The 27,670-nt window shown below is 36.1% G+C and overlaps 1 non-coding gene across 1 annotated transcript; it reads left to right on the top strand.

Annotated features, from left to right (window-relative positions):
* The first annotated feature begins 14,262 nt into the window (after nucleotides 1-14,262).
* On the top strand, nucleotides 14,263-14,335 carry TRNAE-UUC (transfer RNA glutamic acid (anticodon UUC)). Its single transcript has one exon. It is a non-coding gene; the product is annotated as a tRNA-Glu (tRNA).
* The last annotated feature ends 13,335 nt before the right edge of the window (nucleotides 14,336-27,670 follow it).

Raw genomic sequence — 27,670 nt, 5'->3', positions numbered from 1 at the left:
AACCCAAGCAATAGCTCATTTTTCCAGACCAGACCTCAGTTTCTTCATCTATAATCTAAGGATGTTCAACAAGATGAGCTCCAAGATCCTAGGTCTAATATTCCATGATTCTAAGAGTTACAGGATCAAGTTCATACACAGATACACAGGGGAACACATGCATAGGTGCCATCTGCTACTATAATTTTGCTACAGAAAGAAAAAATAATGCATTAACAAGTATTTATTGAACAGCTACTTTGGGCAAAGTATTAAACACTTTTATGATATGCAGATGCTAGAACTTATTGGGCTATTTATGGGGAGAAAATTTTAAAATATTTTGGGGGCTTGAATTCCTTGAGATTTAAACCAAATTTAACTTTGTGTATGTCAAACACTTGGTCATGCTTAGGAATTCTAAGAGGAATACTTAACAATTACAGTCATTTTCTTCCAATGCCCTTTGGAGGACCTGAGCTGAGTCTATGAATGAGAAGGAACAAGCTGAGCCACAAGAGTTTCACAACTTTTTTCGGGCACTCACTTCATCATAAAGGATGATTTATGAAATTATAAATGTGCCAGATTCTCCTGGGGTAGGTGCCCGCTCTTATGAATAAGCGATAAACCACGAAAGGGCATTTACTCTTTTAGGCAATCAATCATTTATCCCGCAAACATTGCCTGAGTGTTTTTATGTCAGGCACTGGGCTTTGATTTGAGATATGGAAATAAACAGGCCCTCTCTTCAAGGAGCTCACATTCTACTGGATAAAACAGATACGTAAACAAATACTTGCACTACCTTTGACAAGTACTTGTGCAAGGTACTATGATATAACATGGCAGGAGAGGAACATTGGAGCAGTTAATTCACAAAGAAGGCAACATCTGAATTGGAATTTGAAGATATAAATTCCATGTGGGGTGGGTGGGGGGAGTGGGGTGGGGAATGGATACTATAGGCTAAAATAGAATAAGATGTGCAAAATATGAAGGCCTGGAAGAATATTCCTTGTTCAGAGAAAGGTGGAAACACCTATAGGGTATAGAGTGTGAGGCAAAGATGTTAAATGAAGTAAGACAGGTAAGGTAGATTGGGACTAGCTTTTGAAGTCCTAAGGCCAGCTAAAGAATATGAACTGTTCTGTATGTCATAGAAAACCAACGAGGGGCCTTTAAGCAGGAGAGAAGCATAATCAAATTAGAAAAATGTGAGAAATTATTGAATGACACTATGGATGACAGTTTGAATGAGTAAACTGCAGTCATCAAGATCAGTTAAAAGGCCATTCTAACAGTATGGAAAAGAGAAGAAGGACTAAATTTAATAGAGTAAAATACTCTATAAACTACCACTGACTAGCACCCAGAAACTTAAAATCATTCATGTGTATCATTCATTCCTGAGTTTTATCCATTCATAAATTGATCAATCTAAAATGTCAAAACATCTGGTTTAACAGATTTTTTTTCAACAAATTGGCCAGTTTTGTGGCATAACACAGAGATAATTATCTGTTCAGTAATTGCTACAAACTCATTTAGACTGGGGAGACAAAAAGCAAGTTTTTAGCTTATGGAAGTGTTCTTATGATAAAATGGATACTCAAAGAGTATGTTATAGGTAAGAAAAATTCTAATATTGCATTTAAGTCCTCCTGCTTGAGTATCACATTAACTCAACATATTCACTCAATTTTTTACATAGAGAGGAAACTGCAGGAAAAATCTAACAGTAGAGAGACAAAAACTCAGGGTTTATTCAGAACCTTTCAGTTAACTTTGCAGCAACAGTGCCATCTTCCTATGTTTTTGCTTAGATTAATTTTAATTAATTATTTCCAATATTTCCTTATTTGAAATATGCCTATAAGAGGTAGGCCACAAGCAGACTAGGGTATAGCAAACATGGCAGTCAGCATTTGCTATAGATAACCCACAAATGCATTATACACAGGACAACGGTAAAATTTTTATTCTCAAATTCCAGATATCAGATAATTGGTTGATGATATTCTCATTCCAGTTACTAGACAACTATTTAGGATAGAAAGAATGAGGTTGTCAAATGAAAGGAGTGAATCAACTGCACTCTCACCAACTAATGAGTCAAAGGAACATGTTTTTCATGACCCAAGGCAGGCCTGGGTAAGAGAGAGCCCCTAGGTGTATACCTACACACTGCCAAGAAAAAACTAGAGATGGTTGCCCAGGAGATGAGTAAAGTTACATACTGAAGTTTCAGGACTGAATTCTAGCACAGTGGAATAAAAAGGAAAAAAGAAATGGGTACCTACCTAAGTGGATCAGTAAATTTTGAGTAACATCAAGATCTTATCTTTCCATTCTTTTAACAGTATCTTTTGCAGAGTAAAAGTTTTGAACTTTGAAAAAGTCTGCTTTATCAATTGTTTCTTCTATGGATCACCTTCTTGGTGCTATATCTAAGAACTCTTTACCTAGTCCCAGGTCATGAAAAGTCTTTCCTATATTTTTGTCTAAAAGTTATAGGTTTTACATTTTATACTTATAGCTATGATCCATTTTGATTTAATATTTGTATAAGGTATGAGGTTTAGGTAGAGATTAATTTTTTCTTGCATGTCTATATCCAGTTGTTCCAACACCATTTGTTGAAAAGTTGACCCTTTCTCCATTGAATTGTGTTTGTAGTTTCATCAAAAATCAATTGGCTGCATTTGTGTGGGCCAGTTTCTGGAGTCTCTTATACAGTACCACTGATCACCATGTCTATACTTTCACTAATACCTCACTATCTTGGTTACCGTAGCTTTGTGTAATAAATCTTCAGCTAGTGTAAGTCTTCCAACTTATTCTTCTTTTTCAAGACTTTTTGGCTATTTTGCTTTTTTTGTCTTCCCAGAAACATCTTAGAAGATGGATGGATAGATGATAGATAGATAGATAAATAGATAGATAGATAGATAGATAGATAGACAGACAGACAGACAGATAGATAAACTATATTAAATCTATAAATCGATTTGAGGAAAACTAAAATTTTTATAATGTCTTCCAATCCATGAATGCAGTATGTTGAGCCATTTATTTTACTTCTTTTCTTTCACAAATATTTTATCGTTTTTGGCATTCAGACTCTACACATGTTTTGTTAGATTTGTACCTAAGTATTTCCTTATTAAGCTATTGTAAATGGTACTTTTATAAACAGAAGTATAATTGAGTTTTGCATTGGCCTTGTATACTGTAACCTTGTTAAGCTCATCCATTAGTTCTAGGAGTTTTTTCCATAGATTCCTTGGGATTTTTCTAAGTGGATAATCATATTCTCTGGGAACATGGACAGTTTCATTTCTTTTATTTCTATTTGATACATCTTCTAATAGTTTTTCCTGCCTTATTGCAATAGCTATGACTTCTGGTATGATGGTGAATAAGAGTGGTAAGAGTGGACATCCTTGCCTTTTTCACAATCTTAGGGGGAACATATTCAGTCTTTCACCACTAGGTGTGATGCTAGCTGTAGGTTTCTGTAAATTCTTCTTATCAGATTAAGAAAGTTTGCTTGTCTTCCTAAGTTTCCTGAGAGTTTTTATCATGAATAGATGTTGAATTTTGTCAAATGCTTTTTCCACATGAATTGTGATGATCATGTGTTTTTTTTCTTCTTTCAATGATAAATATAGTGGGTTGTATTGATTGATTTGCAAATATTGAACCAGCCTTACATTCCAAGGATAAAATTCACTTGATCATAGTGTGTCTTATGAACCTGGGTATGGTCTTTTGGTGAATATTCCATGTTCATTTGAAAAGAATATGTATTCTACTGCATTAGATAGGTGCTAAATGTCAGTTCGTTGACAGTATTGTTTAGTTCTTCTATAGCCTTGATGATTTTCTGTCTACTAGTTCTATGACTAAGAGAAAAGCATTGAATCTCCAATACAAGTGTGAATTTATCTATTTCTTCTTTCAAATTTTTTTCCATTTTTTGCTACATGTATTTAGAAAGTCTGTTGTCAGGTGCACACATATTTAGAATTTTTATGCCTTTTTTGGTGAATTGACTCATTATTAGATAATGTCTCACTTTATCCCTAGTGATTTTTCTTTGCTCTGAAGTCTACTTTGTCAGATATTAGTATAGCTACACCAGCTTCCTTTCGATTAGTGTTTGAATGATATGTTTTTTCCATTATTTTACATTTAATCTTCCTGTATCATTATATTTGAAATAAGTTTCTTATAGATAGCATATAGTTGGATAATATCTTTTTATCCATTCTGATTATTTCTATTAATTGGTGCCTTTAGACCACTTACATTTAATGTAATTATTGATATGCTTGAATTTAGGCCTAGCATTTTATTATTTATTTACTCTTTCTTTGCTATGTTTTTCCTTCCTCTGTTATGCTCTCCCTTTCTTCTTCCAGGTTATTTGAGAATTCTTTATTTTATTTTATTCTATTTAATTTATCCATTGTATTCTTTTACTATTTTTCTTTGTATAGTTTGGGGGGGAGGGTCAGGAAGGGATTGATTGTTATAGGTATTACAGTAAACATACTGAACTTTTCTCAGCCTAATTAGAATCAATATTTTTCAACTTCAAATATAATGTGAAAGTATTTTCACAATATAGATCCCCTTACCCACCCCAAATCATGTTGTAATTGTCTTGTGTATTACATCTATGTACATTGAAAACCCCATTAGACAATGTTAAAGTTTTTGCTTTCAACTATTAAATATATTTTAAAGACCTGAAAAGGAAAAGAACTTCCTATTATATTTACCCACATATTTGCCATTTGTATTGCTCTTCCTTAACTCCTGATGCTCCAAATTTCCCTCTGGTATCATTTCTGATATTAAGAACTTCAATGAGTAATTCTTTTAAAGAAGGTCTGTTGGTGATAGACTTCATTTTTTTTTAATTTATTTATTTTATTGGCTGCATTGTGTCTTTGTTGCTGCACACGGGCTTTCTCTAGTTGCGGTGAGTGGGGCCTACTCTTCATTATGGTGCATGGGCTCCTCATTGTAGTGGCTTCTCCTGCTGTGGAGCATGGGCTATAGGCACATGGGCTTCAGTAGGGCACAGGCTCAATAGTTGTGGCACAAGGTCTTAGTTGCTCCACGGCATGTGGGATCTTCCTGGAGCAGGGATTGAACCCGGGCCCCCTGAATTGGCAGGCAGATTCTTAACAACTGTGCCACCTAGGAAGTCCCTGGACTTCATTCTTGATGGATATTTTCACTGGATATAAAATTCTGGATTGACAATTCTTTTCTTTCAGCTCTTTAAAATTGTTCCACTTTCTTCTTGCTTTTAAAGTATTTTCTTTGTCTTTAGTTTTCAGCAGTTTGTGATGTGTCTGGGCATAGATTTCTTTGGATTTGTCCTGGTTAGGATAAATTGAATTCACTGAACTTTTTGAATCTGTAGGTGAAGGTCTCTCACCAAAACTGAGAAGTTTTCAGCCATTATTTATTGAAATAATGTTTCTTCTGCATACCCTTCCTCCTCTCCTTCTGAGACTCCAATCACATGAATGTTAGATCTTTTAATATTAACCCACAGGTCTTATGTTCTCTCTTTTTTTTTTCTGTATTTTTCTGTCTTTTTCAGATTGGATACTTTCCATCAATTTATCTTCACATTCACTGACCCTTCCTTCTGTCATCTCCATTCTGCTATTAAGCCCATTCAGTAATGTTTTTATTTAGTTACTAAGTTTTTCAGTTTGACATTTTTCATTTGATTCCTCTTTATGTTATCTATTTCTTTGTTAGGACTTTCTATTTCTTCATTATTTTCAAGGGTGTATGCTGCAGATGACATGATCTTAAACCCTGAAATCTCCATTTAAAAGCCTGTTAGAACCAGTAAACAAATGCATTAAAGTTGCAAGATACAAAATCAACATACAAAAATTATTTACATTCTGTACACTAACAACTAACTATCTGAAAAGGAAATTAGAAAAACAATCCCATTTATATTAGCACAAAAAGAATAAAATACCTAGAAATAAACTTAACTAAGTAGGTGAAAGACTTGTATATGGAAAACTACAAAACACTGGTGAAAGAAATTAAAAAGACACAAACAAGTAGGAATATATCCACGTTCATGGGACTGGAAGACCTAATATTGTTAAACTATCTATACTACCCAAAAAAATCTACAGAGTCAACACAATCCATATCAAAATCCCAATGGCATTTTTTACAAAAATAGAAATAAATAATTCTACAATTCATATGGAACCAAAAAAGACCTCAAACAGCCAAAACAACCAAATCAGTACTGAGAAAAAAGAACAAAATGGAGGCATCAGACTTCCTGATTTTAAAATATATTACAAAGCTACAGTAATCAAAACAGGGTGTTACTGGCATAAAGATACATATATAGACCAATGAAACAAAATAGAGAGCCCAGAAATAAATTCACACATATACAGTCAACTGATCTTCAACCAGGGTACACAATTGGGAAATGACAGTCTCTTCAATAAATGGTGCTGGGGAAACTGGATATCCATATGCAAAAGAAAGAAATTGGGCCCTTATCTTACACTATACACAAAAATTAACCAAAATAGATTAAAGGTTTAAATGTAAGACCTGAAAATGTAAAATTCCTAGAAGAATGGGAAAGCTTCAAGCTATTGTCTGTGGCAACAATTTCATGGATGTGACACCGAAAATACAGTCAATAAAAGCAAGTGGGATTACATCAAACTAAAAGGTTTCTGTACAGCAAACGAAACAATCAACAGAGTGAAAAAGCGACCTACATAATAGGAGAAAATATTTGCAAACTATATATCCGATAAGGGATTAATCTCTAAAATATATAAGAAACTCCTACAACTCAACAGCCAAAACAAACAAACAAACAAAACTGAACTAATGCCCAATTTAAAAACAGACTAAGGACTTGAATGGACATCTTCAAAGAAGACATGCAAACAGCCAACTATTATATGAAGAATGCTCAACATCACTAATCAGGGAAGTATAAATCAAAACCACAATGAGATGTCACTTCGCATGTGTCATGATGTGGCTATCATCAAAACAAAAAGTATTGACAAGAGCGTGGAAAAATTGAAGCTCTGATACACTGTTGGTAGGAATGCAAAATGGTATAGCCACTACGGAAAAGAGTATGGAAGTTCCTCAAGAAATTAAAATAGATCTACCATATGATCCAGCAGTCTCACTTCTGGTATTTATCCCCCCCAAAATAGAATCAGGACTCAAAGAGATGTTAGCCCTCCCATGCTTACTGAAGCACTTTTCACAATAGCCAAGTTGTGGAAACAGCCTAAATACACATCAACACATGAATAGGTAAAGAAAATGTGGCTGTACATAAAATGGAATACTAGTCAATCTTTAAAAAGAAGGAAATTTTGCAATGTGCAACAATATGAATGAACTGTAAGGACATTATGCTAAGTGAAATAACCCAGTCAGAGAAACACAAATACTGTAGGACTCCACTTATTTGAATTTATAGAAATTAATAGTCAAATTCATAGAGTGAAAGAATGGAACAGCAGTTTCCAGGGGCTGAGTTCAGGAAGTAATGGGGAGTTATTATTCATCAGGCATAAGGTGACAGTTAAGCAAGACAAACTCTAGAGGTTTGCTGTACACCACTGTACCTATAGTCAACAATTATGTACTGTACACTTTAAAAATTTCCTTAAGAGGGGAGATCTCATGTTAAGTGTTCTTACCACAATAAAATTTTTTTTTAATTTAAGGAGTGTATACTCTTACTTCTTTCAGCGCATTTTGTAAGATAATTCCAGCAGCTGTAACACATTAGCATCTGCCAGTACTTACGCAAGTTGAGATTTTCTTGGTGTTCAGTTCTGTTCCATGTGTGTGCCACCCAATTATCAGTCTGAGGCTTAGGCTGTGGTCTATCACTGAGTTCTATTCTCAAAGTCTTTCAAAGGATTAAAACTGCAGTACTTCTTTCATTAAAATGATATTTGTGGGACTTCCCTGGTGGTGCAGTGGTTAAGATTCCACACTCCCAATGCAGGGGGCCCAGGTTTGATGCCCAGTCAGGGAATTAGATCCCACATGCATGCTGCAACTAAAAGTTTGCATGCCACAACTAAGGAGCCCATGGGCTGCAAATAAGGGGCCCATCTACCATAACTAAGACCAAGTGCAACCAAATAAATAAACATTTTTTTTAATGATATCTGTTTTCTCCATTTGCCCAACTATATAAGTAACCTACTTCAATCACATATGAAGTTTGTTGTCCATTGACCCACTACAGGTACTATTTTGTTTTCAGAAATCAGAAGTATTCTTATTGCTAATTTCAAAAAGAAAAAAAAATGCCAATGTTGTCTCTAATTCTGACTGCTGTTTTCTGTTTTACTAGGCTGAAAGACTACAATATATTCATTTAATTATACAAAGATAAAATTTGTATTTAGGAGAATGAAATAATAGAGTATTTTTTTTATTGACTTGATAGCAAATTTTAATCCCTCCCTGCATGGCTGGACCATTTAATTGTGCCATTTAAAGCAACTAACAACAACACAAAAAGTCCCAACATACCAAAGACTAGTCAATTCAATGGCCAGTGACACAAATAAATAACTATTTTTAAAAAGAATTTTGTGCCACCACCTAATATTTTTAAACACTTCATAATGCTGAATCATTGAAAGAGATTTCCTTTTGTATGTGCCTAGTTTTTCAATGCTACTTAATGCTTATTAAATCTTAAGACCTCCATAGTCTTTCAAAAAATGAAAATTTCATGAAAGAAGCATAGGCAGGAACTACTTCTCCCAAAAGGCATATGTCTTATATAGTCATACAGAGTGCTAACTCTTTGAGAGCAGAAATCTCATCTTTGTTGATGTATGTTATTGGGCTAAGTATAATGCCTGGCAAATGGAACTGCCAAAGGAATATGGATTATAATCCTGGACATTAAAGAAGTCACATGAAGACAGACCACACTAAAAGAGCTGATAGAAGTAGATCTTGTATATCTCAAGGCACAATGAAATTGGCTAGAAATGAGAAGAGGTTGAATGAAATTTACCTACTGCCTTAAGAATATGTGGTAGACATCCCCTGAGTGGAATTCAGGGTGGAGACCAGGAATGAGGCACTCTGTGATTTGGAGGATGGGCAGAACAGGTCTTTAGATAGTTAGATGTTTTCAGGAGTTGATTTTATGAGCCCCACCCTTGCATCTCCTCATATATGGAAAAGCACTAAATTCCTATATGGTGATGTCTGCTCCTCGTGACTAGCAGAAACCCCTTACCAAAAATGTGTTTGATTGCATGTACGCCTCCCTTACCAAGAATACATATATACTATCTTCTCCCCTGCCTCTTTGGAACAGTTTCTCAGGGCTATCTGGGATGCTGTCTCCCAGGCTGCAGTCCTCATTTTGCTCCAAATAAACTCAACTCGCAACTCTAAAAAAAGAAAAAGAATATGTGGTAGAAAAAGAGTGGTTGCAAATGAATGTAACTAATTTTCCAAGTGGTTATGATAGAACAAAATTTATGACTCTGTCTTAGCATATTAATCTGATGATGATAGTTTAATAAAAAACCTCTGCTTATATAATTTTGGAAGTTAGAAATGCAGCACATTTTTACTAAATACAGCATTCCTTAGTTAAACTTTGATGGATAGCACAAATTTTAAAAAGAATTTGTACATGTCAATCCCAAATGTCCTAATTATCCCTCCTCCCCACCCTTCCCCCGATAACCATAAGTTCCTTCTCTAAGTCTGTGAGTCTGTTTCTGTTTTGTTTGTAAGTTCATTGGTATCTTTTTTTTTAGATTCCGCATATAAGCGATATCATACAATATTTGTCTTTCTCTGTCTGACTTACTTCACTTAGTATGACAGTCTCAAGGTTCATCCATGTTGCTGCAAATAGCATTATTTCATTCTTTTTAATGGCTGGGTAATATTCCACTGTATATATGTACACATTGCTATATTTAAAATGGATAACCAACACAGACCTGCTGTATAGCACAGGGAACTCTGCTCAATATTATGTAATAACCTAAATGGGAAAAGAATTTAAAAGAGAATAGATACATGTATATGTATAACTGAATCACTATGCTACTTCTCTCAACTAGCTGTACACCTAAAGCTAACACAACATTGTTAATTAACTATACTCCAGTATAAAGTGAAAAGTTTAAAAAAAAATCGTACAAACTTTTCCCAAGGCTCCTTCTCACTCCACCTGTGAAAGACAAATATATTTTGAAATGGGGACACTAAATATACTGTTTATTCCAGAGATATTTACAGAACTATAATGTTTTTTAAAAATGCTGAAAAATGGAAGATAGACTTCCAACAGTCACTCAAATTGAAGGTAGGAAAGTGATCACAGCAAGAATGTATATGGAAAGCCCACAAATAACTATGAAGGTTGAGATCACAACTTACCAATTTAGGGTTTTTAGAGTGAGCTAGCTACCTGATACACAGGTAGGAGGTAAGACTTAGTAAAGGGACTATCTGTTTATAAACAGAGCAATTCCCAAGAAAAGAAAATACACAGATTCCTCTTTGTAGAGCTGGTGAAGACATCTGCTCGCACACCAACCTAGTTATTAGAGTCCAATCATTTTATGTTTAGGATTTCCTCAGAGCCTAGAATGGTGTTCTATAATTATAAATTCTCAATATAAAAGAATCAAGTTCATTACTGTGTAGTCATACGATGTAGATCTGTTGTTTGATTCAATTTAAAGTATTCCAGTGGATATTCTCCAAATTGCACAAAGAATAGAATACGAAGTTTATAATTTACTGCCAGTCCTAAATATACTACTTCCCTTGCATTAATCACCAACACAGTGCCTTTGAATATAATGGGCATTCAATAAGCATCTGAAGGATAAAGGTATAAAAGAATGGATTCGCCGGACTATAACCCTTGATGAAGGAAAGGAATTGGCCCATTCTTTTTTTTTGTGGCTCCCTGCACCAAACTTTCAGAGCCAGCACGCCCACAGTGAAAGATCACCATCTGAACGAAGCCTCACAATTGCTCTCTTATTACCATTAGGCTTCTGGCACCCAATACATCTTAAAGTTCTAGTGTTAAGGAATGCATTCTGAGCCTCTGCCGGCACAGGCATGTCACAGTGATGCTTCTAAACCAAACCGGAGCTCAGATTTGTTTCAAGTCTTCACTTGCTTTTGATGGAAGGTGCGCTGGCAGTTGTTGTCATCATTAGCCTCGTGGCAATACTTTTTCCCTTGAGTGTCTTATGTCTCATACGAAAGCTTAAAGCTTGTTAAACAGGGAGGGACTTTGGAATATGTGCCAATGTCAAACAGTAAAGTTTTTATTTTCTCCTGTTGTAACAGCTTTAAAGGTCTGAATTTCCAAATCCTGGTCCCTAACACCACTTAGGAGTTTAAGTTAGGTAATGGAGTGAGAATAGGAAGATCCCAATTCCTTTTCCTCCCTTTATGAACTTTATCATAGAACCAGTAAATGAAAGATTTAGAGCCTGCTAGGCACTTGGGTGTGGAATTCTCCTGTAATCTTGGTGTTTATGGGATGAGTGAGTTGTCCACCCACAGTTCTGTTACCTAGAGAGTCAAGATATCTGAACTCATATGAACTACCCAATACTTCAGTGGCATTAACATTTCCATGGCAGCTGACCCAAGCGGCACATTTAGAAATCTGCAAAAACTAATGTTCCTTGAGCATTTACTATGTGCTGGGCAATACCTTAAATGCTTTACATCATAAAATTTTCACAAAACACTCCGAGGTACATATTTATCTCCATATTTATCTCCATTTTACAGCTGAGAAAACCTTGGATTAAAGAGGTATGAAACTTGCTCAAGTTTTTATCCACTATAAGGAAGACTTTCTAAAAAGAGTAATTAGCATTGCCTAATATTATGAAAACATCCATTCTATTAGACTGTATGTTCCTTTAAGGCAAGAACTATTACCTACTTCATCTTTGTATCTCCCACAATATCTAGAACAATGCCTCACACATACAAACTTCTTAATAAAAGTTTACTGAGCAAGTGAAAGGCTTCACAGTTCTGGAATGACTCTCTCTCTCTCTCTCTCTCTCTCAGTTTCCAATTTTTTCTTATTAGATGATAACTTTAAGTTCTAAAACCACTGTAGTTATCCATACTCTCATATACATGTACTTGTTTACCAAGTTTACCAGGATCCCTTCTTTGAATCCCCAAAGGTACAAGCCTCTGAGGCCAAAAGCAGCAGCTGCTCAAGAGGTGAACTTCAACACCAAGCAACAAGTTGGGACAGGTAATTAAGGATATGGAATCCATTTGAAATTGCAGGGGAAATTTTGGGAAGTAGAATGTATTTATCAGAGTTGAAATTTGGCCAGGATTCTAAGGAAAACACCAATTACTCTTTGATAATATAAAGCAGCATATAAACACTATTTAACTGAATTTCTGTCTAAGGTAAGAATTTCAGAGACCCACAGAAGAGACACATCATCCTCAGACAAATTCTTCCATTGAGAAGAGTTCTTTGTACTTTCATAGTAACCTCTTGTACCTAACAAAGAAAACCTCTTGTCAGGTTAGTAGCAAAAGTGAACCCTAGTTAATGGAGTTGAAAGATGTAAGAGCTCTTTCCAGCAGTTCAATCTATTGTGCACATTAAATCCATTTACATAGATTTTTTTCTGCAAAGTGTCTCCATAGCCTCCGATATTTCAGTGTAAAAGAGACCCTAAGAGAGCTGATTTTGTCAACATGGAAACTTTCTCACACAACACCTCACTGTCTAAGATAGTTAGGTGTGATCTTGCTTGATGTAAAAGTGAGGAAATAGATTAAGTAATTTTCCAAGGTCTCTAACCACCTTCAAGATAGAAATTATTTTGAAGGATTAAACCAAAACATAACAAATAAGAAAGAGTAAATAATCTACAGATTTAAGAGCTATACCAACTAAGCACAATGTGTGGGCCTCATTTGAAATCTAACTCAAAGCAATTGTTGTTTTTTTTTTGAAATTGGAGAAATTAAATACCAATTTTATATTTGATGATATTGATGAATTTCTGTTAATTGTTAAGTGTAATAATAAGTATATTTTAGAGATACATACTGCAGTATTAGAGATACATACTGCAGTAATTGTGAATGAAATTATATAATGCCTAAGATTGACTTCAACATGATATGAGGTGGGGAGAACTTGGGGAGAGTATGCATGAAATAAAGTTGTTCATGTTTTCAGTAATGTTCATAATGACTGAAGTTCAATGATGGGTACATGAGGGTTCATTATATTTTCCTCAACTTTTGCAGGTTTGAAATTTTCCATAATAAAAACTTTTTAAAGTAAATTAAAATGACTATTCACAATAGGTTTTAGCACAGGTGGAATAATGAGCCATGACTCTAGTGCAATTTCTGGTAACATAATTTTCTCTCTTTTCAAAAAAAAAAAAAACACCATACAAGAATGCAAATAAATGATAGTGACACTTTTATAGCAATAATCTTGAACTTTTTCTAATTCATAAAATAAATTTTCCAAAACCTAAAAGAATTAAACTATAAACCCTAATACAATTGTTTACTTGTATCTGTGTAAATTTTTCCAATTAAAAAGTTTTTTTAAAAAATCCTAAATCAGGCAAATCGCATTATTTTCCTAAACCCCAACTGAGCTGAACCAAATCAACTGATGTTTTATTGACTGTCTTTCTATTTACTTCATGTGTATTTATTGTTATTTTATTACTGCTTCAATTTTGTTTTGAACAGTCTATTGCTACCTGAAGTCCTTTAAGCATACATGCAGGCTGACTGTGAACTGGCTCCACATGACCCCCTCTCCTAGTGTTTACACTTTGTCTAATCTCCTCCCCTTGAGTGTGGGTTTCTAACTAATGGAATATGACAAAGATAATGGGAGGTCCTGTTACTTCTGTAATTACATTATGCTATATACCACTCCGTCTTACCAGCAGACTCATTCTAGAAGCTCTCCTTACTGGCTTTATGAATTAAACAGCTATGCTGGGAAAGCCCACATGGCAAGGAACTGTGAGATGCCTCAAGGATCTGCAGGCAGCCGTTATGAGCTGAGGGCAGCTTTCAACTGACAGTATGTAAGAAGCCAGGGCCCTCAATCCAGACAACAATTTGAGTGAGATTAGAAGATTCTTCCCCAGTCAAGCCTCCAGATAAGAATGCAGCCTAGGAAATTCCCTGGTGGTCCAGTGGTTAGGACTTGGCAATTTCACTGCCAAGGGCCCAGGTTCAATCCCTGGTCAGGGAACAAAGATCCCACAAGTGGAGTGGCCCCAAAACAAACAAAAAAAAATGCAGCCCAATTAACACCTTTATTACAGCTTGGTGAGACCCTAAGCAAAAGACCTAGCTAAGCCATGCCCACACTCCTAACCACAGAAATTGTGAGATAATAAACGTGTGCTTTTTAATAAATTTACTTATTTATTTATTTATTTATTTTATTGGCTGTGTTGGGTCTTTGTTACTGCACACAGGCTTTCTCTAGTTGTGGTGAGTGGAGGCTACTCTTCGTTGTGGTGCGCAGGCTCCTCATTGTGGTGGCCTCTCTTGTTGCAGAGCACAGGCTCTAGGCACCTGGGCTTCAGTAGTTGTGGCACACAGGCTCAACAGTTGTGCTCCCAGGCTCTAGAGCACTGGCTCAATAGTTGTGGTGCACAGGCTTAGTTGCTCCACAGCATGTGGTATCTTCCTGGGGCAGGGATCAAACCCATGTCCCTTGCATTGACAGGTGGATTCTTAACCACTGCACCACCTAGGAAGTCCTAAATGTGTGCTATTTTAAGCCAATAAATTGGTGGTAATTTTTCACAAAGCAATACAAAATTTTTACAGCAGACATTTTTAAATAGTAATATGTAAGAGTTTAACTGAATCTTGCTATGCCTTGTTTAAAAACAATATGCAAAGCTAGAAGGTTTGCCTGACTAAAGTCAGAATATCTTTAAAAGGGATTTATCCCACCCTGTGAAGAACAATTTTTCAGATTTAGTAAGGTTTTTAAGAAGACAGAGTAGTTCCAGAGGAAATAACCTGACAAAATTGGTGTGTGCTATATCTGAGTTAGATAGGAAAGTAGACAGTATACCCATTAGTCAGTTCTATCAGTTTTTGCTTCATGTGTTTTGAAGTCTGTTGTTAGGCATATAAACATTTAGGATTGTTATGTCCCCTTGATAATTGCCCCCATCCTTATGAAATGATCCTCTATCTCTGGTAATATTCTTTTCTCTGAGATCTACTTTTTGATACAGCTACTATATCTTACTTTTAATTAGTGATAGTATAGTATATCTTTTTTCATTCTTTCATTTTTAACCTTTTTTTGTGTCTTTATATCTAAAGTAGGCTTCTTGTAGACCATTCAATATCACAATTAATTTGATTGGGTTTAACTTTACCATCTTGTTGTTTTATTTCTATTTGGCCCACCTGCTCTTTGTACCCTTATTTGTCTTTTTCTCCCTTTTATAATTTGGGGAATGATTTTATGATTACTTTTTATCTCCTTGATGTCATATTAGTTATAAGTCTTTATTTCAGTTTGTGTGTGTGTGTGTGTAGATGGTTATTTTAGGATTTACTTATCACAGTCTACTGTCAAGTAATATTTTTTCACTTCATATTAGTATGAGACTGTTACAACAATATACTTCCATTTCTCCCCCCCGGTCCTTGTGCTAGTGTTTTCATACATTTTATTTCTGCATATGTTATAAAGCCCACGATATGTTGTTATTATGTCTGCTTTAAACAGTTGTCTTTTAAAGAAATTTTTAAGTAATAAAAAAGGTCTTCTATATTTCCTTACATATTTACCATTTCCAGCATTCTTCAGTCCTTTGTGTAGATCCAGATTTCTAGTTGGTATCATTCTCTCTTTAACATTTCTTAAAATGTAGGCCTGTTGGTGATTAATTATTTGAAGTTTTGTGTATCTGAAATGTGTTTTGCTTTCATTTCTGACAAATATTTTCACTTGGTATAGAATTATAAGTTGACAGTTTCTTTTCTTCAGCAAATGCTGCTCCACTATGTTCTGGCTTTCATTGTTCCAACAAGAAGTCTTGTGTCATTGTCACAAGGACATAAAATGTCATTGACATTCTTTATGTCAACAAAGAACACCTTTTTTCTTCTGGACATAATTTGTCTTTTTTCTTACTAGATGACTTTGATATTTTTATCACTGGTTTAATATTTTCTCCTTATCACTTTTTTTTTAACATTTTCTCTTTATCAGTATTTTACCATGGTGTGCATTCTTCATAATTCTTGTGCTTAGAATTTGTTGAGCTTCATGAAATCTCTAGGCTTATAATTCTCAGTTATTATTTCTTTAGATAATTTTTTTTATTCCTCCCTCTCATTTCTCTTTTTTTGGAGATTAGTACATATATATTAGGTTGCTTGAAGTTTCCCAACTTGCTGAATCACTGTTGGGTTTTTTTTCAGGCTTTTTCTCTACCTGTGTGTATCAGTTTCCTAAGACTGGCATAACAAATTACCACAAACTGGGGCTTAAAACATCAAAAATCTATTCTCTCATAGTTCAGGAGGTCAGAAGCCCAAATTTGAGATGTTTGCATAGTTCATTCTCTATGGACAGTCTGAGGGAGAAACTGTCCTATGCCGTTCTCCTCCCTTCTGGTGATTTCACCAATCCTTAGTATTTCTTGGCTTGCAGATGCATCACTCCAATCTCTGCCTCCATCTTCAGGTGGCCTTCTTCCCTTCTTAGGGCTTTCCTCATTTGTTTCCTTCCTCTCAGGGATCACTGTGCTTCACTACCTGATGTCCATTGTCTGAAAACTGTCGCTTCAGATATTTTGTTGTTTTTTAGTTATTTCAACCAGGAGAATACTGTTCTGTTTCCATCTTGTCCAGATGAAGAAGTCTTCCACTAATTGTAAGTACAGTTGGCCCTCTGTATCCTTGGGTTCTGCATATGTGGATATGGAGGGCCAACTGTACTATGCCATTTTATATGAGGAACTTGAGCACCCGTGGATTTTGGTATTCATCAGGGTCTTAGAAGCAATCTCCCGTGGATACTGAGGGGGGACTATAGTACACAATTGGTGTAAATACTCTCTCTATGAAGTGTGGTATTTCTCATCCTGAAAATTACATGTGTCTCACAAATGCAGTATCTCTTATACAACTAAATCACTAAAGAAAAGGTCAGGGCTGTTTATTATGATAAATAATTGGACAATTATAGACTTACTCCTCTTTTGAAGAACTAAACTGCAAATCATTGAGTTGTACATATGAGAGTTGTTGGAATACATACCAACAGTTTTGCTCTGGGGATTTTACCTTGTGGAATCCAATACACATAACTTTTCAGTCCCTTTAAAAGAGGCGAGACATTGAATTCAAACAGTTAAGTGTATTTTATCTTTAAACTCTTCCATTTTGCAAAAATTTCTTTAGTGGTTTGTTCAGTTTCTCAAAGCCCTTTGTGTCAGGACAACATGAAATTTGATACTAATAAATTCCATAAGGTAGATAATTTCTGCTAAGGCACATTGGTAGCTGCCTATAGCAAGACTTTTTAAGTCTAGTAAATGACAGAAAATCTTCTATTTAGGGGATACCCTAAGCCCACCTCATCAGTCTGTGCTCTCAAAAGGCCCCACTCAAAGTGTCCACTTTAGTGATTTATGAGAAAGGAATAGTATCATTCACTCTGAATTTTTTTCTTCGAAACACTTGTTGAGTGGTTTACCCAATGAGAAAATAAACACTGTTTGTTATAAATTTCCTATAGTGTAGTTAAGTCAAGGAATACAAGGAGAAAAGTTCTAGATATAAGAAAGTACTGAAAGGCAAATCCTTCAGCATTTAATTCTAGGTGATGTAACCAAGCACCGGCATGAGTCCTTACAACTCTACCCACACACTGTAAGCCTCCAGAATACCTGTCCCTGCAAGCCCGAACATTCCTGTAGCTTACAGCTGCTTCAGATAGTGAGACTGCTTGACTTGCCATGGCAAGGTTCTGTGTATTATGAATATACTGTGGGGAAAATTATTTGAATGGACCCAATTGTATATTATGCCATGTTCCATTAGGACTGGTCAGAGTAAAGATAGTGACAGAGACTGCAGTGCAAATCAAAATTGAATAGACTGTTTCTTCACCATGTTAGGAAAAGACTGTCAATTGGTACATGTAGCTTTTCTAAGATTTATGTGTTGGATGCCAAAAATGGAAATAGTGACATTCTGAGTCACCCTTATGTCAGGTATTAGATATTTATTCCTTCAGGAAGTAAAGTTTTAACTAGAAATTACTTTAATTCCATAGCCAAGTCTCAACCCTGTAGAAAAAGTTTTCCTTCAAACCCAAGATATTTCTACTTCCAGCAACAATTTTAGGTTATTCAGGGAAGATAGTCTCTGACTTTTGGTTATTATTTAGATGATATTTACCTGTTGTTCTGTGACAAAGGACATCTCCTGTTTCTTATTCTGTTCTCAAAGAAAAATTTTGCAAAGAAAAATCTTTTTCATTTGTGCCTCTAGGTTTGAGTCAGTCTTCAGGGTCTGATTGCCTGATGAAATCAGAACAGCAATTCCTGTTAGCACCTGAAGTTAGCCTCTCAGTGTTTTCAACATAATCTTGAAGGCTTTGCATACTGGATATCATTTGTTTCCTTCTCTGTTACATTTGATTAGAAATGTTGATACAGGTAATACTATTTTTCAGTCTTTGAGAGGGACATATTTGTTTAACACTGTGAGACCTGGGGTTGAACACCTTTCATCTAGAAACCAATATGAATAGAGCAATTATTAATAGGTATAATAATGCTAACAATCAGACTCTATTTTTGATAGTGTTCATACTTACTTGGCCATCTTGAACAAATATGAATATGCCAGGGTAAGAACCAGGTTCATAATTTACCAAATCCAGTGTAAAATGAAAATGTGGGGCCATTGTTCAAAATTTCTTAAAAATTTCACAACAGGGCAGGGCCCTCTGTGACTGCACAATTCACAGACACATTGAGCCAAAATCACTGCTAAGAGCCCCTCACATTCTTTTGCTAATTTTTTTACCTATTCAGATGATTGCACACATCATTTTATGATGTCTCAATACCAATGCAAAGTTCACAGTCATGCTATTAGGGAAGAGGAAAAATAGCTGTTTGTTATAAGGAAATTAAAACGTTTCTACATATTTTATAAATTAGATAATAATCATTATTTAATTATTGAGTTTAATGGTATTTGGGGTCCGACTAATTAAAATGGGTTTTAATGTTTAACTAATCCACGATCCCCAACTGTTAAACTCTTTTATGGTTCTTAAAATTCCTCCATCTGAACTCAGTTAATAAATATTGAAACCAGCTTTAATAATGGGAAGCCAAGGAGCTGAGGTGAAACAGGTGAGAGAAGGCAATGAGCTGAGAACATTAGCATTTTGATTTCTCATGACTGTATACAGCAAAGACACTGTAACACCTCTTGTCTTAGTTCAGATGGCTATAACAAAATACCATAGGCTGGGTAGCTTATAGAAAACAAAAATTTATTTCTCACAGTTCTGGAGGCTGGAAATTCAAGATCAAGGTGCTGGCAGATTGCATGTCCAGTGAAGAGGGTCTGGCTCACAGATGGCCACCTTCTCACTGTATCTTCACATGGCAGAAAGAGCAAGAGAGCTCCTGGGGTCACTTTTATGTGGGCCCTTAATCCCATCACGGGGACTTCACCATCATGACCTAATCACCTCCCAAAGGCCCCATGCTCCAGATACTTGCACATTGCGGACTTACGTTTCAACAAATAAATTTTTCAGGGACGCATTCAGTCACAGGAAAAGAACTGGGAAAATAAATGATCAGATCTCACCCTCCTTCCTCCCTCAGCTTTCCTGCTGGTGTGCCCCATTGACCAAGCTCAACAAGAGGCCACAGGATAAGGGAGCTTCACATGTAGTCCAGTGGTCCTCAAACCTTAGCATGCATCAGAATCACTAGGAAGACTGGCTTCTTAAAACAGACTGGTGGACCTACCCAGAGTTTCTGATTCAGTAAGTCTGTGTGAGGCCTGAAAATTTGCATTTTTAATAAGTCCCTAGGTAATGCTAATGCTGCTATTCCGCAGGCCACACTTAGAAAACCACTGATTTCATCTAAACAGGTCAACCTCTTTGAGCAGATAGTGTAGAAAAGGGCAGAGTGTGCGGTTGGAAGACATCCAGTACAGGAACACAATAGCAGGTTTGAAGACAACAGACTTGTTTATTATCAAGAGAACAACTGCCTCTGATGGTAGTTTGTTTCATTTTGGGAGTTTTGGGGGGTTTTTTTGGTTTTTATTTTGCACTAATGCTAAAAGATTTATTTTGTTGCCTTGGTGCAAGCAAAAAGAAGCTTGAAGTATTTTCAACATACCTCCCAAATAGGCCCTTTAAAGCCCCCAAACTTCAGACAACATCTACTCTAGACTGTCTCTCACCAATCATAACTGGTGCCTGCAAGGAGGGTGCTGAGGAGCAGAGCAGCAAAGATCCTTGATTTTTCCTTATATCAGTGGTCAAGAACCTAAAGTGCTCTCTGGAAAGGAAACTCTAGAAAATTGACAGCTTCAATGCTAAATCTATGACAGATGCTTATGGATTTCCTGACTATAAGAAATTAGTATTACGTTTTTGGTGAGTGAGATAACCAATCAAGACTTGTAGTAACAAAATATAAGGCTGAAGTGGATGGTCAGTTATGTATCAGTTATAACGCAGAGGTAGCTATAACTGGTCTTTACTGCGTTTTCATTAAAGGCCGACAGTAAGATTACACTAAAGACCGTGGACTCCTTCCTAGCAAAGCAGAAACAGGATGTAAAATTAAAAGCTAAAATTTTACCCTATATTATGTAAATAAAGTAGAGCATGTCAGAATAATGAATGACCTATTTAGAAATACTTGTAGATAAGGTTTTAATCTGTGTTTGATAGTGAAAAGCTTGTATCCATTTTCAACAAAGATTTCAGAACACCTATTTTACATGAAAAATGAAAAGCTCACAAGAAACATGACAAGCCATAATTATTCATCCCCTTAGGTGCTTAACATTAGTTTTAATTGTCTACTCAATATACACAGCATTTTTTGTTTATTTTGTGTGGGATTTTAAAATCTGGAAAATGAACGCATATATATGCAATCTAAAAAAACAGTACTGATGAACCCAGTGGCAGGACAAGAATAAAGACGCAGACATAGAGAACGGACTTGAAGACCGCTGGGGGAGGGGGGGTGGGAAGCTGGGACAAAGTGAGAGATTATCATTAACATATATACACTACCAAATATAAAAATAGATAGCTAGTGGGAAGCTGCTGCATAACACAGGGAGATCAACTCAATGATCGGTGATGATCTAGAGGGGTGGGATATGGAGGGTGGGAGGGAGGGGATATGGGGATATATGTATAAATACAGCTGATGCACTTTGTTGTACATCAGAAACTGGCACAACAGTGTAAAGCAATTATATTCCAATAAAGAGCTGGAAAAAAAATCTGGAAAATGTGCACATTTTTTTCTGCTTTACCTGAGGAGAAACTGATGAGATGTCAGAAATAGATAAGGTTTAGCTCAATTATTTAAATCAAAATCCTAGTTGCTGCATTACTGGGGAAAAGGGAAGTGGTAATAATTAGCCTGCATATCCTCTATTTATTCACTTATTTATAGGCAAATTTCTAAGGCTATCATCACCTTAGCATTTTAATTACAAATACCAGGTTAAGAATCAAACAGAAGACTTATTTACCCAGAAGGTTATTAAGTTCTGTGAGCTTTTCTTTGGTGTTCATAGGGTTCATCTATGAAATTGGCTGTGTTCTTCAAAAGCTGTGTTACGATCAAAATGATGCTGTATTCTTCAAAAGTTGTATTATGATCAAAATGATGCAGTATAAAATGGAAAAAGAATGGATGCACCCATACCCTCTAAAGAACACACTAAGTTGGATTATTTGGCAAAGTAACAGAAATTAAGTCAGTCTAAAGATGAACAATTGTAAGCGATTCTGTCCACAATGTTATTTGCCTTTCCTCTGAAAACAGGTGCTTTGCTCTAATTGCACAGAAGCTCACAACCCTAGCCATTGTTTTGGCCACCAAGAACCCTAGACATATTGGGGTCTCCATAGTGGGATGGAATCTCAGAGAGAATTGAGGCTAAAGGGATGCTGTGAATCTGGTCAACAGTCCAAATAGCAGTGCCTGGGATCAAGGGGCTAATTCTGGGCTATTGTCTTTTTCTAAAAGGGTGGAATAAGTAGATGTGGCATGAAATGAGAGCAAAACATCTGGAGAAAAATGGTCATCAATTGGTCGAATAGCAGTATCATTTTTAAAAATAAAATAAAATAAATTCTATTTGCCATAAAAATGTCAAACAGTAGTGAAGGGTGTAAAGTGAAAAGTAAAAGTACCCTTATCCTTTGTGATGGATAAGTTTATGTATCAACTTGCTTAGGTCACAGGGTACCCAGATATTTGATTAAACACTATGGGTGTGTCTGTGAGGGTGTTTCCAGATGAGATTAGCATTTTAATTAGAAGACTGAGTAAAGCAGATTGCCCTCCCCAATGTCGGTAGGCATCATTTGATCATTTGAGAGCCTAACTAGAGTAGAAAGGTAGAGAAAGGGAGAAATCCCCCCTTCTGCCTGAGAACTTGGGCTGGGGTATTAGTCTTCTCCTGCCCTTGGACTGGGATTTACACCATTGGTTCCCCTGGTTCACAGATCTTCAAACTCAGACTGAATTACCCCACTGACTTTCCTGGACCAGCTTGCAGATAGCAGATTTGGGGACTTCTCAGCCTCCATAATCACCTGGGCAAATTCCTTATACCAAATATATACATTTGTTCTCCTATCGGTTCTGTTTTTTTGGATAACTCTGACTAATATACCCCCTTCAGCTCCTAATCACATTTCCCAGAATAGTTTTTCTTTTGTAGTCTTCCAGGCATTTTCTATGAAAATTCAGATATATAAATATAAACATTCTTTGTTCGTATACAAATGAGATCAAACTCTATACATTGATTTGCAAATTGTTTTTTCACTTAATGTATCTTAGAGATTTTGCTGTAGTGGTACATATAGATCTAGCCTCTGGGTCTACATAAATGGTCTAGTCTCCTCAATTAAAAGCTAGTCTTCTACCCCACCACCCTTGCTTGGAGACAAGGCATGCCCTCCCAACCCCTGCCCCCAAGATCAAACCCCTCTCCTCCTCATGACCATCACCAGTTACTAAGATCAAGCCTCAGTATAACTCAGAAGAGGAAATGCCAGGCCTGCAAGGGAGGAAAGGGACTATATGCTGAAGGAGCCAGAAGATCTCGCCAGTATGTGCCAGCAGGAACTAGGGAATTATGTATAGGATTGGATTCTGAGGCAATGGATCAGTGGAAATGGACTGTTCCTTGTCTATTTGTCCCACGAGCACTCTCCCAGGATACAAGATCTAGCAGTTTGGCCAGAACTCAGGAGACAATGCTACCATGCTGACAGGATAACTCTTAGAGGCAGAAAAATCAATGGCCTACATTAAGTGAAGTGGAAATGCCAGAACTGAGAGGTGGGATAGGGAGGGTGGGAGGCAGGCTCGAGAGGGAGGAGATATGGGGATATATGTGTGCATATAGCTGATTCACTTTGTTGTACAGCAGAAACTAGCACAACACTGTAAAGCAATGATACTCCAATAAAGATGTATTAAAAAAAAAAAAAAGAAAGGAAAGAAATGCCAGAACTGCCTTGGAATATGTTGTAAGAGGTGCCCAATATACTCAAAGAAATAGGCCAGAATGAATATATTGTATAAAATCAGAAACTCAGAGCTAAATACGTTCTATGTGAGAACCTAGAGGGGAACTTATTTTCCAAAGTTGATGAGGGAAGCACCAGTGTTGTCTATCCTCTATAGGCTAAAGCTGAGAGTAGGAGAGAGAGTGTTATAGAACTAGTTTTATTGATGGCAACAGGGATGACAGGCCCCCAAATTACAGAGGCCAGTTGATGAAGCTAAGCAAGTAGAAGCAAGATGGGCACAGTTATCATAAGGAACAGCAAGTTCATTGTGGAAGTTGGCAGGTGGGGGGAGGCCTGAACCACAGAAAGATATAATTTTTTAATAGGGCACAGTACCTTTGGGGCTAGATAAATGGGCAGGCAAGAAAAGTATTGCTCAGTCTCAGTGATGAGACGAAATCAAACATGGATGAAACAAGAGGCTGACGGTAACTACACCAATAAAAAGATCCAATCTCTTGCTTGGTTCTAAGATCTGAGCCAGTTCTCAGAACCAGAACTCACTGACAAAAGGAGAAGCTAAGGTCCTAAGAATCCTAAAACACCACAGCAAGTATACACAGGAATGATTCTCTTGTTCTTTCCCAAAGATTAGAAACAATATAAATATTAATCAATATGGAACTGGTTGACTAAGCTGTGGTCCATCCAAACATAGAATACTGTGTAGTTGTGAAAAAGAATGAGGCATCTCTCCATATATTTTTATGTGGGGATCTCCAGAAGATATTATTAAATGAAAAACAAGATGCAGATCACTGTATACAGTATGTTAAGTTTTGTGTAAAAGCAAAGAATATAAAATATACACACATTTGCTTTCATTTTCAAAGTGAATTAATGAAAAGCTAAACTGAAAACAAACATAAAAGATATTCTGGGGGTGCACAATTTTTTTTTGCAACACAAATCAATCTATTGAAAACTGCGGTATTAAAACATAATTCTTATTACAATAAACACACCTTTTAAAAATTTTAAATCTGAGTTCATCTAGTCATCATTGCATAAAAAATTAAAACAGTATGAATTTACACATGGTGGAATTGGCTCAGGATGGATGTTCCATTCCTTTGTACTGAAAAGGCATGGGAACAGAATTTCTCTGTACCTTATTTTACAGCATCAAAAGGAACAGGAGTCACCTTGAAGCGTTTTCACTGGCTAAAGGACAATTTGGGCATGAAAAATAATACTGTCTCTAACTGATTAAAACACAACAAATATATATAAGTCCATGAATTCATAATTAAACTAATTTTAAAAAAACTTCATTTGTCACTATTAGAGGTTTGCTAAGGCACACAAACTTATTACTTGAAAAAATTAATGAATAAAAGGAAAGAACCAAGCATTTATCCTGCTTTCAGACACAAATTATGTTTTAGAGTAACCAAATACTTGATAAGGGAAATTTTTTCTTCATAGAATTCCAGCTAATATGTCACCATTTTGGAGCCCTTAGTGAAATAATGGATTTAAGCAACAATCATCAATGGGTATTAAAAACTCTAGGTTAAAAGTTATCGGAAAGATCCCACATGCCGCAGAACAACTAAGCCCTTGTGCCACAACTACTGAGCCTGCGCTCTAGAGCCCTCAAGTCACAACCACTGAGCCTGCATGCTGCAACTACTGAAGCCCTCATGCCTAGAAAGCCTGTGCACCACAACAAAGAGTAGCCCCCGCTTGCCACAACTAGAGAAAACCCATGTGCAGCAACAGAGACCCAACACAGGAAAAAAAAAAGTTAATGGAAGCTTTCTAATGGGTGAATCAGGGGAGCAGCACTAACAATGGGAGGATTGTTAGCTATCTCCTGATGTGATGTGATAGGAAGTACAAGACACCATCTAAGAAACATCCTGCCGCCACCCAAATCAAACCTGATTGTAAACAAGCCTTTATAACTTAATACCAGCTTTTAGGAAATACAGGCTACAGAAGAACATGTTAAATGACACCGTGAGGTAAAAATGAGCCAAATCCAGAATGCAGAAGATTCTATGGATGAATAAACCAGTTTCTTTAACTAAATAGAAAAGATAAGAGAGTAGGACTGTTACAGATTAAAAGAAATTTGGGAAATATAACAACCTGACACAATATATAGACTTTGTTTGGATCCTGTGTTTTTCTATTGCTGCTGTAACAAATTAACACAAATTTAGTGTTTTTAAAACAATGCAAAGTGATTAGCTTATAAATTTATTATCTTCTGAAGCTCAGAGGTCCAAAGATGGGCCTCTCAGGGCTAAAATCAATGTGCTGGGACTGCATTCCTTCTGGAGACTTTAGGGGAGAATCATTTCCTTGCCTTTTCTGGCTTCTACAGGCTGTCCACGTTCCCTGGCTAGCGGCCTCCTTCCAACAGTGGCATCACTCCAACATTTACTTCTGCCATTATCTCCTTCTGTAACTCTGACCTCCTACCTCTCTCAATAAGGATGCTTGTGATTACACTGAGCACACCCAAATAATCCAGGATAATGTTATCATCTCAAGATCCTTAAACTAATCATATCTGCAAATTCCCTGTTGCCATATAACATAGTAACATAGGTTCCAGAGATTAGGATGTGGACATTTGATGGCGGTGGAGAGGAAGGGCATTATTCTGTCTACCACAGACTCTGATTCAAACACAGCAAATGTTTAAAAAGACACTTTTTCACAGAATTGGGAAAATATGACCACAGGTTGGGTATCATATATAGGAATTGTTAATTTTTAAAGGTATGATCGTGGCATTTTGGTTATGTTTTTAGTATAGGCCATCTGTTGGAGATGCTTACTGAATTATTTATAAATGAGATAATACCATATCTCATATTTGCAATAAAAATGCATTTTAAAAGAATAAGAAATAAATGAAACAAGATAGGCAAAATGCTAAAAATTGTTAAGAGTTGAACTATGACATAGGATTCAGAATACTTTTCTCTCTACTATTGTATATATTTGAAAATGTCCACAATTAAAAAGTTTTTTAAAAAATCAAAGATAATTTAATATGCTTTTTTTAAAAAAAATGAATAAAAAGGAAAGAGGAGAATCCAGTGCTTCAGTGAAGAGTTCTTGTCTATATATCTTTGCATACCAGTGTGAATGTATGGTAGGATAAATTCTTAGACACAGAATTGCATTTAAGATGTTGATAGTAACTTCTTTACATGTATACTAAAGTTGAACAATTAAGTGAACAGAATGTGGATGAGCCAGGTTTCTCAGTCAGAGATGAAAGATGTAGATAAACAAGGAGGGAAGGACAGAATGAACCCTGTGGTGCTGGATCAGAGTCAGAGACATCAGTACGAACTCATGTTTCAATTAATTTATATACAGATAGATAGATATAGACCAATTATAAGTGTATGTGCCTACATGGGTTAGTATGCATACATATATTACCTAGCTCTGTCTACTGAGAGGACCTAGAAGCAATTATACCTCAGCAGCAAAGAGCAAATCCAGCACCCACATCTTGGTTTCTAAATGTCATTTTCCAATAAAGGAACTAGGGATCCTTGGGAAAATGGCTAATTCTAGGGTTAGGGCAGGGAAAGAAAATAAAAGATAGGTCTGGAGTATCTTGTAGTACCAGAAAGTAGGGGAGATCACAAAAAACAAAAGGCTGGAGCATGTTAAAGAGACACAGGAGCCAACCAGAAAGAAGTCCCAGTGGCCAAAGCTGGAACAACTTCAGCACCAAAATAAATAACA

The sequence above is a fragment of the Hippopotamus amphibius genome, chromosome 11 (assembly GCF_030028045.1).
Source record: "Hippopotamus amphibius kiboko isolate mHipAmp2 chromosome 11, mHipAmp2.hap2, whole genome shotgun sequence".
Taxonomy (NCBI): domain Eukaryota; kingdom Metazoa; phylum Chordata; class Mammalia; order Artiodactyla; family Hippopotamidae; genus Hippopotamus; species Hippopotamus amphibius.
This window is presented reverse-complemented; position numbering and strand designations above follow the sequence as displayed.